The sequence below is a fragment of the Symphalangus syndactylus genome, chromosome 7 (assembly GCF_028878055.3).
Source record: "Symphalangus syndactylus isolate Jambi chromosome 7, NHGRI_mSymSyn1-v2.1_pri, whole genome shotgun sequence".
In the NCBI taxonomy this organism is placed as follows: domain Eukaryota; kingdom Metazoa; phylum Chordata; class Mammalia; order Primates; family Hylobatidae; genus Symphalangus; species Symphalangus syndactylus.
Genome location: NC_072429.2, coordinates 95,986,636 through 96,002,694, shown reverse-complemented (window position 1 = coordinate 96,002,694; position 16,059 = coordinate 95,986,636). Strand labels below are relative to the sequence as shown.

Sequence of the window (16,059 nt, the reverse complement as noted above, 5' to 3'; positions counted from 1 at the left end):
CTATCAGTCACTAGGGGTATGGGTTAATTATACAATATGCAAGAGACTTTTCCTTTTTAAAACGGGAATCACTTAGACTGTATCCTGTACCCTTTTACTATCCCAGAGGAAGAGAAGAACGATCATCAATGGCAAATGGCAGTTGCAGAGAAGCAACACTGAGAGCTCACTTCATGCTCAGAAGAGAATGCAGCTCCTCCTTATGGTTTCCAGTGCTCTACACATTCAGAGAAACTTCTCTAGTAAAAAACTATAGAAATGATTCCTGAGAGTACAGTCTTTCTGACTAGAAAAGAGCCATTTATAGTCTTTCTGACTAGAAAAGAGCCTTTTCTGATCTGTCAGATACTTAATAATACTTTGCAGGGATATTGGGAAGATTAGAAAATATACTTTTGGTTAATATTGTTGAAGAAAGTGATTCATTCTATTTGAGAAGGGATCTAGGTTAATTACAGGGTAGAGATAGAATTTGAACTGGGTCTTGAAAGTTGAAAATTTTGATAGCTGGAGAAAGAGGGAGAGGCATTTGGGATGAAGGAATGACATGAACAAAAAAATGCAGAGTACATTGTGCGTGCAGGAAATGGTGTGTATGCTGTCATGGTGGATAGTGGAGTATGGGTGGAGAGCACCAGCAGGGACAGCTGGGGAGATGGGTTGGGGTTGGATGATGAAAAGCTTGCTGGAAGTGCCAAGAGGTGGTTTAGAGAAGGCACAGCTTCTTACATTAAGACAGTGTTCTCCAAAGAGGAGTGTGCAGGATGATACGAAGAAATGTGGGAAGAAAATAGTAGAACTTCTAGAGAACTTCTCTCTATGCTCATTTTATATTCCATTCCTCCCAATCTTCATTTTAATGAATGTTTTGTATTGCTTATAAAATACTGTACAGTAACTGATACTTACAATCTACTATATATATGTATGTGTAAAATGGTTACTGATAGAGTGTAGGATCAAAAGTTCAGTGACCACACAGTTCTTTAAGGCACAGCAGCATAGCCTGCCTCACACTCCCACTAAGAGTGTAGTCATATGGTTCAGTTCTGTGTCCCCACACAAATCTCATTTTGAATTGTAATCCCCATAATCCCCATGTGTCGAGGGAGGGACCTAGTGGGAGGTGATTTTATCATGGGGTCATTTCCCCCATGCTATTCTCGTGATAGTAAGGGAATTCTCATGAGATCTGATGTTTTTATGAGTGTTTGACAGTTCCTCCTTCACATGTGCTCTCTCCTGCCGCCATATAAGACATGCTTGCTTCCCCTTCTGCCATGATTGTAAGTTTCCTGAGGCCTCCCCAGCCATGCGGAACTGTGAGTCAATTAAACCTCTTTCCTTTGTTTACAAATTACCCAGTCTCGGGTAGTATCTTTATAGCAGTGTGAAAATGGACTAATACATGTAGGCAGACTCCTGGTTGCGCCCAGGGATGATGATGTACTGTTTAGGTGGACAGATTGGTTCTATGGCTCTAGGATACCATGTCTGGACTCTGGCAGTTGCCTTTAAAGAAGGTGGAAAGAAACAATTGTTCCAGATGCTGAGGTTGAGTCCCATTGGCCATATCAACAACATCTTCCAACGTCTAACTTGTCCTAACAACCCTCTACAAGTTCAGGTATTTTGTTACTGGTTTACCTTGGAGGCCCCCACAGGATGTGACACTGCTTAGTGTTATATATTCAAAGTACACTTTAATCCATGTATTGATTGATTAATTGATTTTTACATGACTGTGCCTAGAGTTTAGTAACAGCTGACTAAACACTTTTCCAGATTGAAATGATCGTAGCCATGCTCTATGGAGTAAGGTTTTGAGAATGCATCACCCACATTACCTGATGCCACCAGAATCCTCTTCTGAGGGGATCAGAGCCCTGCCAGTGTCTGGCTCTGCATAAAGGTGGGGGTGAGGCACAGCCATCAGATGCTCATCCTGTATGCATTCGTTGCTCTTCACAGGAAGATGTCAACACCTGTACACTTTATGGAAGGACACAGGCCTGCCTCTGACTGGTGCTGTGGAATTCCTTCACTCCAGACTGGTGTCAGGGAGTAAATCTCCAGGCTTGGTGTAAGAAAATGTGTTTTTGGAGCTCTGCTTCCTGGGATTCAGCCAAGCCATTGGAAAGCTGTAAAATCTGAGGTTTGCCCAGGCTTTGATGTTTCACTACACTGAGATGTGTTATAAATGGATCTGTGAAACAGTCTCACAGAATGGTTGCTGACTTTGCTGTAGGGATGCTGTAAAGTTCAACAGTCTATTATTATGTTACACGGTAATTTTTTAAGAGGCCCAGGTGAGTTTTCTGTAAGTCTCAGTATCAAGATGGAGAGTTTTTTCCCCTGAGCACCTAGTTTGTTTTTGATTTTATGAATATGGTAAAACATGTAAATGAATACATTTCTCTCTTTGAGAAATATATAATCAAATTTGCTGCATTCTTCTACAAAGTGCACAGGACTCCGTGGGTATATATGTAGTATATTAAGTCTAACTTCATCTTATTTGTTTCTACCTGAATTTTCCTCTTTATCTGTTTACCTCACTGATTTGTCTTCTTGTGTACTGAATGTGTTTTTGTAAGCCACCTCAAATATTTCTGGAATTAAGGGAATTGAGAAGAGTGCATTGGTTAAAAATGTGAATTCCCATGTTAGGCTGGCCTGAAGTCAAATTCCTGTCCTGCCACTTAATCCTTGTGTGACCCTGGGTGACTTACCTGACCTTGTCAAATCTCAGCATCCTCATCATTATCTATGAAATGGGGATAACAAGAGTACTGAGTTTTTTTAAAAGGCTGTGGTGGGTAATAAATGGAAACCATTTAATGTGGTGGCTAGCATACAGTAAGTACTGAGTCAATGCTACATAATTATGACTATTATAACTACTAGAACTAATGAGAGAATAAATACATGAATAAATAAATGTACCTATTTATTTGTAGGTACATTTAATAATATAAATATTTATATTGGAGGAGAAAAACTCCGGTCCATCCTGCTGGAGCATTCCTCTCCTCTCATAGACTGGAGCAGCCTGGAGTATGAACTGTGCAAACTCTAATGATGATGGCTTCAAATCCTATAGAAGCTTACAACCGCCTAAGCCTTAAAATAAAAAAAAAATTTATTTTTTATTTTTTAACTAGAAGGGAATGAAGAAATGGTCATAAAATGTTAAAGTATATTGCTGACTATATTGCTGACCCATATTGCTTTTCACCAGTAACTCCTAAAATAATTACCGTCTCAAAAACAATTCCAAACAATAAAGCTGCAGCTGGTGTGTGGGCTGTCATCAATGCAGTGGAGGTCTGAGCGCTGCCACATTGCTAGCCACTGGCCGCATACCCCCAAAACTTAAAACGTGAAACAAAAATATAACAGTGGACAGAATAGGCTGAATATGAGCAGAATAGGCTGATAATTCTACAGTGAGTAAAAATCAGACATATTTGAAAGAGGATAGTAATAACAAGATAGTGTCTTTATTAGGTACTTTATAAAGATGAACTTATTATTTCCCCAAGGATCTCTGAAATTGCATAAGCTCCAGGCACCAGACTGAGAACTCATTTTGGACTGGACTGTTATGTTCCTTACTCATCTTCAACTCTATTCCAGCACCCAGCACATGCCTGTCACAAATGTTTGCTGACAAAACAAATGTATGAAGAGGTTGCCTCAAGCTGTGGGGGGCCCCACCAATGACTGGACAACCCCCCTGGAGTCATCAGGACTAAAGGAAGCTCAGTGACCCGTGGGTGGGTGAGTAAGCAAATGGAAGCCTTTAATCCCAGGAACATGGGAATGGAGATTGCTTTCATTCGCTCATTTGTTCAACAAGTTTGCTAAGTTACTCCCGTGGCCCTGATACTATGCTGGCCACAGTGGATATCACTGACAAGGCAAACTCAGGCTCGCTCCTTCTGTTGCTGACCATACAATAACAACACAGTGTGACAGGCACAACAAGACATTCTATGGGATGACAAAGGAAGGATACCAAATCTAGATGAGGAATGAGTTGGAGGTCTTGATCAGGTTGAGAATAAAAGGGGTTGGGAGACAGCAGGGACAGCCAGAAAATGAGAAAGAGGAGGGCGCATGGGAGACACTGGCCATGCCATGTCAGTGTGTCTGGAGCAGAAGTGATGATGGGAGAATGATGAGAGCTAAGGCTGGCAGAGAAAGGAGGGGGCCAGATGGGCAGGGCCTTGGCACTATGATAAGGAATATCAGCCTTATGCTGGAAGCAATGGGGAACCACAGAAGGTTTTAAGTAGGAGAGTTCTAAGATCAGATCAAAGTTTGGGAAGCTCACTCTGGGTGCCATGGAGAATGGATTTCAGGGTGGAGACTAGAGGCAGGAAAACGACTCAGTAAGGAGGCTGCTGCATGAGCAGGCAGCAGAGGGTGGGTGTGAAGGGGATTTGGGAGTTCTCAGTGATTGATTGTGACTGGCAAGAGTAGAAGAAGAGTTGCCAGAGCTACCTGCAAAAGAACGAAAGTAAGATGGATGCTCTTTGAGTACTGGATGAGACATTTTTCCACTTCTAACTCTGTAAAAGTTACCTTGTGATCCCCAAGAAGGGAAGTGAGATCTGTCTTCAACATGCAGGGGACGATCCCAAAGTTCTCAGAGCTCCTCTTCTCGCTTCATACCCAATCTTCCCGTCATGGTGGCTTTGGAGGTGCAGTCACACTGGAAAGTCATGGGAGGAGGTGCCCTCTGATGGGCTTTAGGTGGCTTTAGGATCTGACACTGCTACCTACAGACAGATGGGGGTTAGGAGCTGCATGGGAGGGCTTTGTGGAAAATAGGTGGAAATCAATGGAAGATACAGATGCAGCATTGAACTTCTTGGAATTTGGAGGCAGAAAACCTGCATCCAGGCTCCATCTGGTGTGAGCTTGGGCGTATCATTTAGGTTCCAACACTAAAAAGTCATTTAACTTCAACACTAAAAATTACCATGACCTACAGAAGTCCATGAGTCATTTACACTCTGTGAGTTTCAGTTTTTTCCTTTATAAAATGAGAATTAAGATATCTACCTGTGTGTACCTTGAATGAAACAAATCACACATGTAATATTGTCTTGGAAATGTAATATAATTAACTCTGCACATATTGGAGACCTGTGAGACTGTCATTTGGTGGATGTGGCACAGCTACTGTAAGTCAGACAGACCTGGATTTGGGTTTTGAATATACTACAAATTAGCTGTTGGCAAGAGTAGCAGGATGGCTTCCAGTAATCCCACTTCCTGATGTTTGTTCCCTGCATGACCCTCTCCTTCTGTGTTTATGTGGACTGGGCCTAGTGATTCCAATTAGTAGACTATGGCCGAAGTGATGGTCTGTCATTTTGGAGATCAGCTTGTAAAAGACTATCTTGTTTGCATTCTGTCTCTGTGACTCTGATGTGATGAGCTGCCCTAAGGAGAGGCCCATGTGACAAGGGACTGAGGATGGCCTCCAGCTAAGTAGTATGGAACTGAGCCCCCAGTCCAAGAGCCCCAAGGAAATGAATCCTGCCAGCTCCCATGTGAGTGAGCCTGAAAGTGGATCCTTCTGAGGTTGAGCCTTGACATGATTGTTACTACTATTATACAAAAGGCTGCAAAGCCCAGGGACAGTTGAATGCTATAGACAATGGGTACATTCAGTTTAGGCCAGTGACTACTGTGACTGCCCTGTCATAGTATAACCACACTCCATTATTAGTGCTTGTTTCATTGTGTGTCTTGTTCAGCTAACTATGAACTGGAGAAGGATGGGCGTACCTACATTCTGCCACCATGGTATCTCCTGTGCCTAGCAACACTCAGTGAGGGCTTGTTAAATGAATGAATACCTATTTGAATTAATAAGAGGGTGAGGAAACTCCTCGTCCCTTTGGGATGTCTGGTACTTAAAGCAGCTGGCACGTGTCCCAGGAGAGAACACAGGTGAGTGGAAGGACCACTCTGGGGTGAGAGTGTCAGGGCCAAGTCTGATGCTCATTATACTCTCTTGGGCAGATATTACCCAAGCCTCAGTTTTCTCATGTGTGAAATGGGTGCAAGAGTTGTCCTAACTTCCTAACAGGATTGCCGTGAATATTAATTGAGATCACAGACACAGAAGTACTTCGTAAATTGCAAACACAAAAGAACTATTAGCCATTAGGAATGTTGGTGGAATCTGCTCCCAAGATGGTGATTCTTCTCAAGTGGCCTATTATTCATCAGGCAGGTTTTGAATTTTATAAATTCTGATTTACAAAATGTGTTAGGATTGTACACAAAATCCATGAACTCATTTCATAGAAAAAACAATATTCTGACAAACTTTACGTTTTATTTTCTGAAGCGTGTTCTCTTTTCAATGGGTACACAATGCTTTGTGTTTCTTTTTATTCATCTTTGTAATTAGTATGTTTTGGGTTTGCAAATGGTAAACATCATTTTACAGATGTGCAAATAGGGGCACTCTGGTTTTGCCTTTACAGTGTGTTGTTGGTTCATTTAATTTTAGCTCTGAACATTTCTTTTGTGCCCATTGACCGGGGGTAAGCACGCTGAGTGACGTGAGGAAGCAAAGTCTCTGGAGAGGGGCCCTCACTATGTCTACAGGCTAGATTGATCCTGAGGAACAAGTTCCGCCTCGAGTGAAACACACCAGCATGTAAAACTGACTGGACAACCATTCTGGCCTCAGAGAAACACAAATGCAGCAAAGAAGGCTGAGCCAGTTTCCTCTGAGCAGGAAATTGCAAGGCCTCTTTCCATCACACCCCAACCTCCCTTACCAAACACATCTTCCTCTGCACAATAGATGCCTTTCTCTGGCGTTTTCCAAATTGAGTTCAGTGAGAGGGTCACCAGTTTGCCATAAATGAAGGCACCCTGTGCCATGAACATGAGTTTGGGAAACAAGGCATCCTTTATCTTCTTCTTGGAAAATCATAATGCCCCATTAGACAACTAACTTTAACATGACTGAAATCAAAATAAACATTATCTACTCAGAGCAAATTGCCTCCTTTGTTCTTTCTTATATCTCTTTCATAACAATGATAACCTTCTTTTCTGACTTTTAATTTTTTATTTACTTGTATATGTCTGTGATTACTCTAATGTCATTGACAGTACAGAATAACTTTTCCATCTTCGTATTTCTCCTGGGCCCAGCACAGTGCTATGAATGGAATAGGTGCTCAATAAATGTTTTGGGGATAAACTGGTTGAACAATGAGTGTTGAGCCATCCAGAGTGGGCCAAAAAAGCAGAACTTAGAAGAAAAGGGAACAAAGAGGCAAAAGAAGTCAGGTTTTTTTTTTTTTTTTTTTTTTGAGACAAAGTCTTACTTTGTCATCCAGGCTAGAATGCAGTGGTGCTATCTCAGCTCACTGCAACCTCTACCTCCCGAGTTCAAGCTATTCTCCTGCCTCAGCCTCCCAAGTAGCTGGGATTACAGGCGCCCACCCCGACACTCGGCTAATTTTTTTGTGTTTTTAGTAGAGACGGGGTTTCACCACGTTGGCCAGGCTGGTCTTGAACTCCTGACCTCAGGTGATCCGCCCGCCTCAGCCTCCCAAAGTGCTGGGATTACAGATGTGAGCCACCACACCTGGCCCCAAGTCAGCTTTTTAATGGGTTGTAATCAAACAGTTACTGGTGAAAATCCTACTTCGTTCAGCCGCTTCAGGCAGCTCTGACTATTTAGTCATTGCTCTGAACCATTTATTCTAACTATTATTCAGTATCATATAAGCATGGTCTGTTTGTACTTTCCTGCCCAGGGGACATTTCTTCACCCACAAACATCCTCTTCCATTTTTTTTTCTGGAGACAGAGCTTTTTTTTACCAGGGAAAACAATTTTGAAACTGCTTATCTTGATTTGGAGTTAATGGAACCAAATACACTGCCAATTTTAAATTACCAATAAGATGATCATCTCACAATAACCTTGATAGCCTCTGGACAGATACCAACTTAGGCCATGTTTAAACATCTGTGTCACTAGTCACCTCTCATGTGATGGGTAGAAAGTAATTATTGGAAGCTTTGAATATACTCACAGATTCTACATGACTCATCAGGCCTTCCTTTGCTTTAAGGACAAATTTATGTGGAAGAAAGAATTTAGACTGGCTAAAGAGTCAGAAGAATGTGTGATGGTATCACGTGTTAATTCTCCTGTATAAATTTTATGAATAAAGATTTTCTGTCTTTTAGTTAGCCCAGATACATGTTTCTGGGGGTCTGAGTGTAAGAGAAAGAAAATAACTTTTCAGACAATAATTCTGATGCCTAACACATGACAATTGCTAAAGGAAAGGAGGCAAGACTGTGTTGGGTTGTTTTCGTGGCTAGCAAGATGAAACGCCAGAGTGAGCTCAGGCAAAGGTCTGCCTTCTGTAGTGCGAGCTCTAGTGAAAGCGGAAATAGTGGGGGAATCTTTCCCACTGTTTCCTACAACCCGAACAGCTCTGGGCCACATGTGGTCTGTTTCATCATTTATGACTGAGTATGGGAAAGAAGTCCCCAAGAGGAACAACATGGTCTTGCACACATTTATCAAGGGCCATTCAAGGAACCTAGCTGGGGGAAGTGGAATTGGTCAACAATACCTTCACTAAAAGTAACACCTGTTAAATTTCTAGTTATTGACACAGGGATTTGCAAGGCATGCCAAAGACAGAAGAATCAGACTTTCTTTGTATTATTACCAGTGTTTTTTGACTCCAGGATGGAGGGACAAGTGTAGCAGCAACATGGGCAGTGCTGGAGGCCAGGAGACTCAGAAACACTAACTGTCAGAGAAGAGAGGGAAACTGTAGCTAAGGACAAAGGGAGGTTTCAGTGGGCCAAATAGATAAACCAGGCAGTGAATTCCTTAGGAAGCAAGGGAAGTGCTGAATCATTTAATGCTGAAATTGTGGTTGGAGTTACTGAAGGGAGTCTAGGAGACAAGGCAGAAAATCATTAGCAGAAATTAATTATCTACTGCTTTCAACACTGAGGATTATGCTGATCTATGCAAACCAAAAAAGCCAGAAAACCTGAGGGGTCTTGACAGGAGGCTGCTATTCTGGCAGGTAGAAGGGGGTGGCAACTGGGGTGGGGGTTGTTCTGTGATGCTCTGGAGGAAATAGTATCACAGACCTTGGTGCAGTTGAGAGAGGGGAGGATTCCTATACACAAATGGAAAGAGAAGGCCAACACAGATGGGGGCCTAGCAGCCGCTTGTGAAGGAAGTTAATTGCTGATGAGCTCAGCTTCTGGCTAAGAGAGCTGTTTGGTTTGGTTCTCCTGAAGAACCTTGTGGATAGAGAAGGCACATACTGTACAGTCTGGGGGACAGGCTGACTGCGCCAGAGGGCACCGTGACCCCAGAAGGTGGACAGGACATGACAACGCTATCTCAACTAGGTTGGAGCCTGAGGCTGCCTTGCCCCCTCCAGTGTATGCAACCCCAGATTTCTGGATGTGGCTTTTCCCCTGGGTGTCTAGGCAGTACCCCTGCCATAAAGAACTGTCTGATAAACCCTCTTTCTCTTCCAGGGGCTGGGGAGGTGGGGTAGGAGGCTGGTTTGGATCCTGGCTGTTATCTTGGACATGGTCATGATTGGGATTAGGGCCAGTACTAAGGTAAAGTGAGTGAGGTACTTACGGTGCAAAACGGAAGGAACCAATACTCTCAGGGTCACCTGAGTGTACTGTCGGCGCCTCCTTCCATTCTGCACCCTAGGCATCTCACTCACCTTACCCTACTGCTGGCCCCGGTTGGGGTCAAGTATTCTTGCACTTCATTTCATAGTAACCAAGCCAGTCTGGAGCCTCTGTTTCTTTCTAGTGTCTAGAGAGCCTGTGGCCAAATCTGGAATACATCAGGGCAGGACAGGGGTGTTTCGTTCTTTGAAGCTCTCAGATTCGTAGGAAGCATGGCTACCTTTAAAGGGCTGCTGCGGGTGCTTGCAGCCTACATAACTGTTCCTTCTTTGGGCAGGGAGAGGTAAGAAATACAAAGATAGCTTTCACCTGTGTAAGATAAAGGGAATCCCAAAAGGACACTGGTCAACTTTTAAAAATAACTCATCTTTTGTTTTCTGATTAGAAAAGCAAATAAATGTTCATATTAAATAGAGTTAGAAAATAAAAATGAACTGTAATTCCAGCCTCCAAAGTTAGGTCTGTGCTGGTGGTTCATTTAGATTTTCATCTTTAATCACATGGTCCTGGTGATGACACTAACAATAATGAGGGTGATGACCATACAACAAACATGTATTGAATGCTAATTTCTCCATGTCAACCACTGTGCTAATTGCTTTACTTGCATCGTTCAACATGACCTAATTTATTTCTCAACAATACCATGAGGCCAGCAATATTATTCTTATTTTGAAGATGAATATCTGGGGCTTAGAGAGGTAAAGTAACTTGCCAAGGTGAAGTAACTGGTATGGGGCACAGTTGGGATTCAGTCCCAGGTCTACCTGACCCTGCAGCTTGAGAGCAAGAAGATGGGTTAGAAAGGGTTTTCCCTTTCTTTCTGTCCCAACTCCCCACTCCAATTCCTTCCCTGTCCTCTCACAAAGGAAGCACAGAGTGAAAGCAGAACAGCAGATCTCATTTTGAAGGTTTTCCACCCTCCTAGAAGGAATGAAACAGGAGCCCTCCAAACAAGAGGTGGAATGTTGGTCCCTTCTGCCCATCCCACTCTGATTTAGTTTTGTCCCCTCCAAATCTCATGTTGAAATGTGATCCCCAGTTTTGGAGGTGGGGCCTGGTAGGAGGTGATTGGATCATGGGGGCAGATCTTTCATGAATGGCTTAGTGCCATTCCCTTGGTGATGAGTGAGTTCTCACTCTGAGTTCATGTGAGAGCTGGTGGTTTAAAAGGAGCCTGGGCCAGGCGTGGCGGCTCACGGCTGTAATCCCAGCACTTTGGGAGGCCAAGGCAGGTGGATCACCTGAGGTCAGCAGTTTGAGACCAGCCTGGCCAACTTGGCGAAAACCCATCTCTACTAAAAATACAAAAATTAGCCTGGCGTGTTGGTGGGCGCCTGTAATCCCAGCTACTTGGGAGGCTGAGGCAGGAGATTCACTTGAAACCAGGAGGCGAAGGTTGCAGTGAGCCAAGATCGTGCCATTGCACTCCAGCCTGGGCAACAAGTGAAACTCCATCTCAAAAAAAAAAAAAAATATATATATATATATGTATATATATACACACACACACTTATGTATACAATAAATAAATAAAAGGAGCCTGGATCATCCTCCTCCCTCTCTTGCTCCTACTCTTGCCATGTGACACCATCTGTTCCCTCTTTACCTTCCACTATGATTATAAGCTTCCTGAGGCCTCCCCAGAAGCAGACACTGACATCATGCTTCTTGCACAGACTGCAGAACCCATGAAATAAAAGAAACTTCTCTTCCTTATAAATTACCTAGTCTCAGGTATTTCTTTATAGCAATGCAAGAATGAACTAACACATGTTCCCACTTCTGCAAATGTTTATTGAGTTTACTCACTTTATATAATTCACAGCTTTGAAAGAAAACACTTTCCTTTTTGTATTTGTACTTAGATTTTCTAGATTGTCGTGAATCTTTCTGACGCTTGTGTGAAATTTGGAGCAGCGGAAAAGGCAGGGTGCATTAGAGAGGATGTGTCCCACTCAGATCCAATGCTTTTCCGTATCAGATGAAAACAGAATCCAAGATGATATTAATACCTGAATGATATTAATACCTGATTAGAAAACACAGAAGAAAAAATTAGTGAACTTGAAGCCATAGCAATAGAGAATATCCAAAATGGAACACACAAAGAAAAAAGAATTCAAAAAAAAGAATATTGCATCTGAGCTGTGAGACAACTTTAGGTGGCTGAATGTGTGCATAATTGCAGTTCCTGATGGAGGCACAGGGGAACAGAAAGATTATTTAAGAAATAATAACTTAAAAATTCCCAAATTTATTGAAAACTGTAAACCCAAGGATCCGAGAATCAACAAACCTCAAATACAAGAAGCATAAACGACACCAAAGGACATTGTTATCAAACTTCTGAAAGCCAGTGATAAAAAGAAAATTATAAAAGCAGACAGAGAAAACGACATATTTTGTACAAAAATAAGAATGACAACAAATTAATTGTCACAAGCAATGCATGTAAGTAGACTGCTGGGTAACATTTTTAAAGTATAGTACTGAAAAAACCCAGCCTGTCCACCTGGAATTCTATACCAATGAAAATTATTTTTTATTTTTATTTTTATTTTTATTTTTGATCATAAATAATAATGTCTTTAATATATAATGAACATTTACAATTCCATAAGAAAAAATAAATATCAGGTAAGATGGCCAAAGGATCTGAATGCATAATTTACATAAGAAGAAAATTTTAAATTACATAGAATAATCTTTTTTTTTGTTGTTGTTCATATTAAATCTATCTTCTTTTTTTTTATTTATTTTTTTTATCATACTTTAGGGTTTTAGGGTACATGTGCACAATGTGCAGGTTTGTTACATATGTATCCATGTGCCATGTTGATTTCCTGCACCCATTAACTCGTCATTTAGCATTAGATGTATCTCCTAATGCTGTCCCTCCCCCCTCCCCCCACCCCACAACAGTCCCCGGAGCGTGATGTTCCCCTTCCTGTGTCCATGAGTTCTCATTGTTCAATTCCCACCTATGAGTGAGAACATGCGGTGTTTGGTTTTTTGTCCTTGCGATAGTTTACTGAGAATGATGTTTTCCAGTTTCATCCATGTCCCTACAAAGGACACGAACTCATCATTTTTTATGGCTGCATAGTATTCCATGGTGTATATGTGCCACATTTTCTTAATCCAGTCTATCGTTGTTGGACATTTGGGTTGGTTCCAACTCTTTGCTATTGTGAATAGTGCCGCAATAAACCTACGTGTGCATGTGTCTTTATAGCAGCATGATTTATAGTCCTTTGGGTATATACCCAGTAATGGGATGTCTGGATCAAATGGTATTTCTAGTTCAAGATCCCTGAGGAATCGCCACACTGACTTCCACAATGGTTGAACTAGTTTACAGTCCCACCAACAGTGTAAAAGTGTTCCTATTTCTCCACATCCTCTCCAGCACCTGTTGTTTCCTGATTTTTTAATGATGGCCATTCTAACTGGTGTGAGATGGTATCTCACTGTGGTTTTGATTTGCATTTCTCTGATGGCCAGTGATGATGAGCATTTCTTCATGTGTCTGTTGGCTACATAAATGTCTTCTTTTTTTTTTTTTTTTTATTATTACTGCATATGAAGAGACATTTTATAAAGATAAAAGTGTCAATCTATCCGGAATATATACCAATTATAAGTATATACATGTATATGTATGTGTATATATATATTATCATATATTATACACATATATATGATTACATATTATATTTATTATGTATTATATATATCACATATATATTATGTATTATAATATGTTATACACACTATCAGAAGATCTGCAGTTACCTATAAAAGATAATTCAAAAACAAGAATTATGTAGTATTAACATAAAATAGTTTTCTGTGCTTTAGAAAAAATATTTTTCTTTGCTTTATGTGTGTATATATATTATAACATACATGCACACATATTATAAAGAAAGCATAGAAAAATATTTTAAAAATATCTTTATAATATGTGTGTATATGTTTTTTTTTTTTTTTTTTGTATATGTTTTATTCACCACTATATTTACAACATCAAGAACAGGGCATGGTACAAAGTAGGTGCTCAGTATATATTTGTTCAATTAATGAATTAATTAAAATTTGAATTTCCAGCCTCTGAAGCCCCATAGAATACTTATATGTTAGCAAATTTTTCTTATTTTTATTTATTTTTTAATTTTTTTTTAATTTTTATTATTATTATTTTTTATTATACTTTAGGGTTTTAGGGTACATGTGCACAATGTGCAGGTTTGTTACATATGTATCCATGTGCCATGTTGATTTCCTGCACCCATTAACTCATCATTTAGCATTAGATGTATCTCCTAATGCTGTCCCTCCCCCCTCCCCCCACCCCACAACAGTCCCCGGAGCGTGATGTTCCCCTTCCTGTGTCCATGAGTTCTCATTGTTCAATTCCCACCTATGAGTGAGAACATGCGGTGTTTGGTTTTTTGTCCTTGCGATAGTTTACTGAGAATGATGTTTTCCAGTTTCATCCATGTCCCTACAAAGGACACGAACTCATCATTTTTTATGGCTGCATAGTATTCCATGGTGTATATGTGCCACATTTTCTTAATCCAGTCTATCATTGTTGGACATTTGGGTTGGTTCCAACTCTTTGCTATTGTGAATAGTGCCGCAATAAACCTACGTGTGCATGTGTCTTTATAGCAGCATGATTTATAGTCCTTTGGGTATATACCCAGTAATGGGATGGCTGGGTCAAATGGTATTTCTAGTTCTAGATCCCTGAGGAATCGCCACACTGACTTCCACAATGGTTGAACTAGTTTACAGTCCCACCAACAGTGTAAAAGTGTTCCTATTTCTCCACATCCTCTCCAGCACCTGTTGTTTCCTGATTTTTTAATGATGGCCATTCTAACTGGTGTGAGATGGTATCTCACTGTGGTTTTGATTTGCATTTCTCTGATGGCCAGTGATGAGGAGCATTTCTTCATGTGTTTTTTGGCTGCATAAATGTCTTCTTTTGAGAAGTGTCTGTTCACGTCCTCTGCCCACTTTTTGATGGGGTTGTTTGTTTTTTTCTTGTAAATTTGTTTGAGTTCATTGTAGATTCTGGATATTAGCCCTTTGTCAGATGAGTAGGTTGCAAAAATTTTCTCCCATTGTGTAGGTTGCCTGTTCACTCTGATGATAGTTTCTTTTGCTGTGCAGAAGCTCTTTAGTTTAATGAGATCCCATTTGTTGATTTTGGCTTTTGTTGCCATTGCTTTTGGTGTTTTAGACATGAAGTCCTTGCCCATGCCTATGTCCTGAATGGTATTGCCTAGGTTTTCTTGTAGGATTTTAATGGTTTTAGGTCTAACATATAAGTCTTTAATCCATCTTGAATTAATTTTTGTATAAGGTGTAAGGAAGGGATCCAGTTTCAGCTTTCTACATATGGCTAGCCAGTTTTCCCAGCACCATTTATTAAATAGGGAATCCTTTCCCCATTTCTTGTTTTTGTCAGGTTTGTCAAAGATCAGATAGTTGTAGCTATGCGGCATCATTTCTGAGGGCTCTGTTCTGTTCCATTGATCTATGTCTCTGTGGTGGTACCAGTACCATGCTGTTTTGGTTACTGTAGCCTTGTAGTATAGTTTAAGGTCAGGTAGCGTGATGCCTCCAGCTTTGTTCTTTTGGCTTAGGATTGACTTGGCGATGCGGGCTCTTTTTTGGTTCCATATGAACTTTAAAGTAGTTTTTTCCAATTCTGTGAAGAAAGTCAATGGTAGCTTGATGGGGATGGCATTGAATCTATAAATTACCTTGGGCAGTATGGCCATTTTCACGATATTGATTCTTCCAACCCATGAGCATGGAATGTTCTTCCATTTGTTTGTATCCTCTTTTATTTCATTGAGCAGTGGTTTGTAGTTCTCCTTGAAGAGGTCCTTCACATCCCTTGTAAGTTGGATTCCTAGGTATTTTATTCTCTTTGAAGCAATTGTGAATGGGAGTTCACTCATGATTTGGCTCTCTGTTTGTCTGTTATTGGTGTACAAGAATGCTTGTGATTTTTGTACATTGATTTTGTATCCTGAGACTTTGCTGAAGTTGCTAATCAGCTTAAGGAGATTTTGGGCTGAGACAATGGGATTTTCTAGATATACAATCATGTCATCTGCAAACAGGGACAATTTGACTTCCTCTTTTCCTAATTGAATACCCTTTATTTCCTTCTCCTGCCTGATTGCTCTGGCCAGAACTTCCAGCACTATGTTGAATAGGAGCGGTGAGAGAGGGCATCCCTGTCTTGTGCCAGTTAGAGGGAATGCTTCCAGTTTTTGCCCATTCAGTATGA

The 16,059-nt window shown here is 40.9% G+C and overlaps 1 long non-coding RNA gene and 1 other non-coding gene across 2 annotated transcripts in view; one reads left to right on the top strand and one right to left on the bottom strand.

Moving 5' to 3' along the window:
* Positions 1-16,059, top strand: part of LOC134737128 (uncharacterized) — a 547,208-nt gene that overhangs the window by 104,485 nt on the left and 426,664 nt on the right. The gene's annotated exons all lie outside the window — the stretch shown is intronic.
* LOC129487133 (small nucleolar RNA U3) lies at positions 68-281 on the bottom strand. Its single transcript, XR_008659242.1, has one exon. It is a non-coding gene; the product is annotated as a small nucleolar RNA U3 (small nucleolar RNA).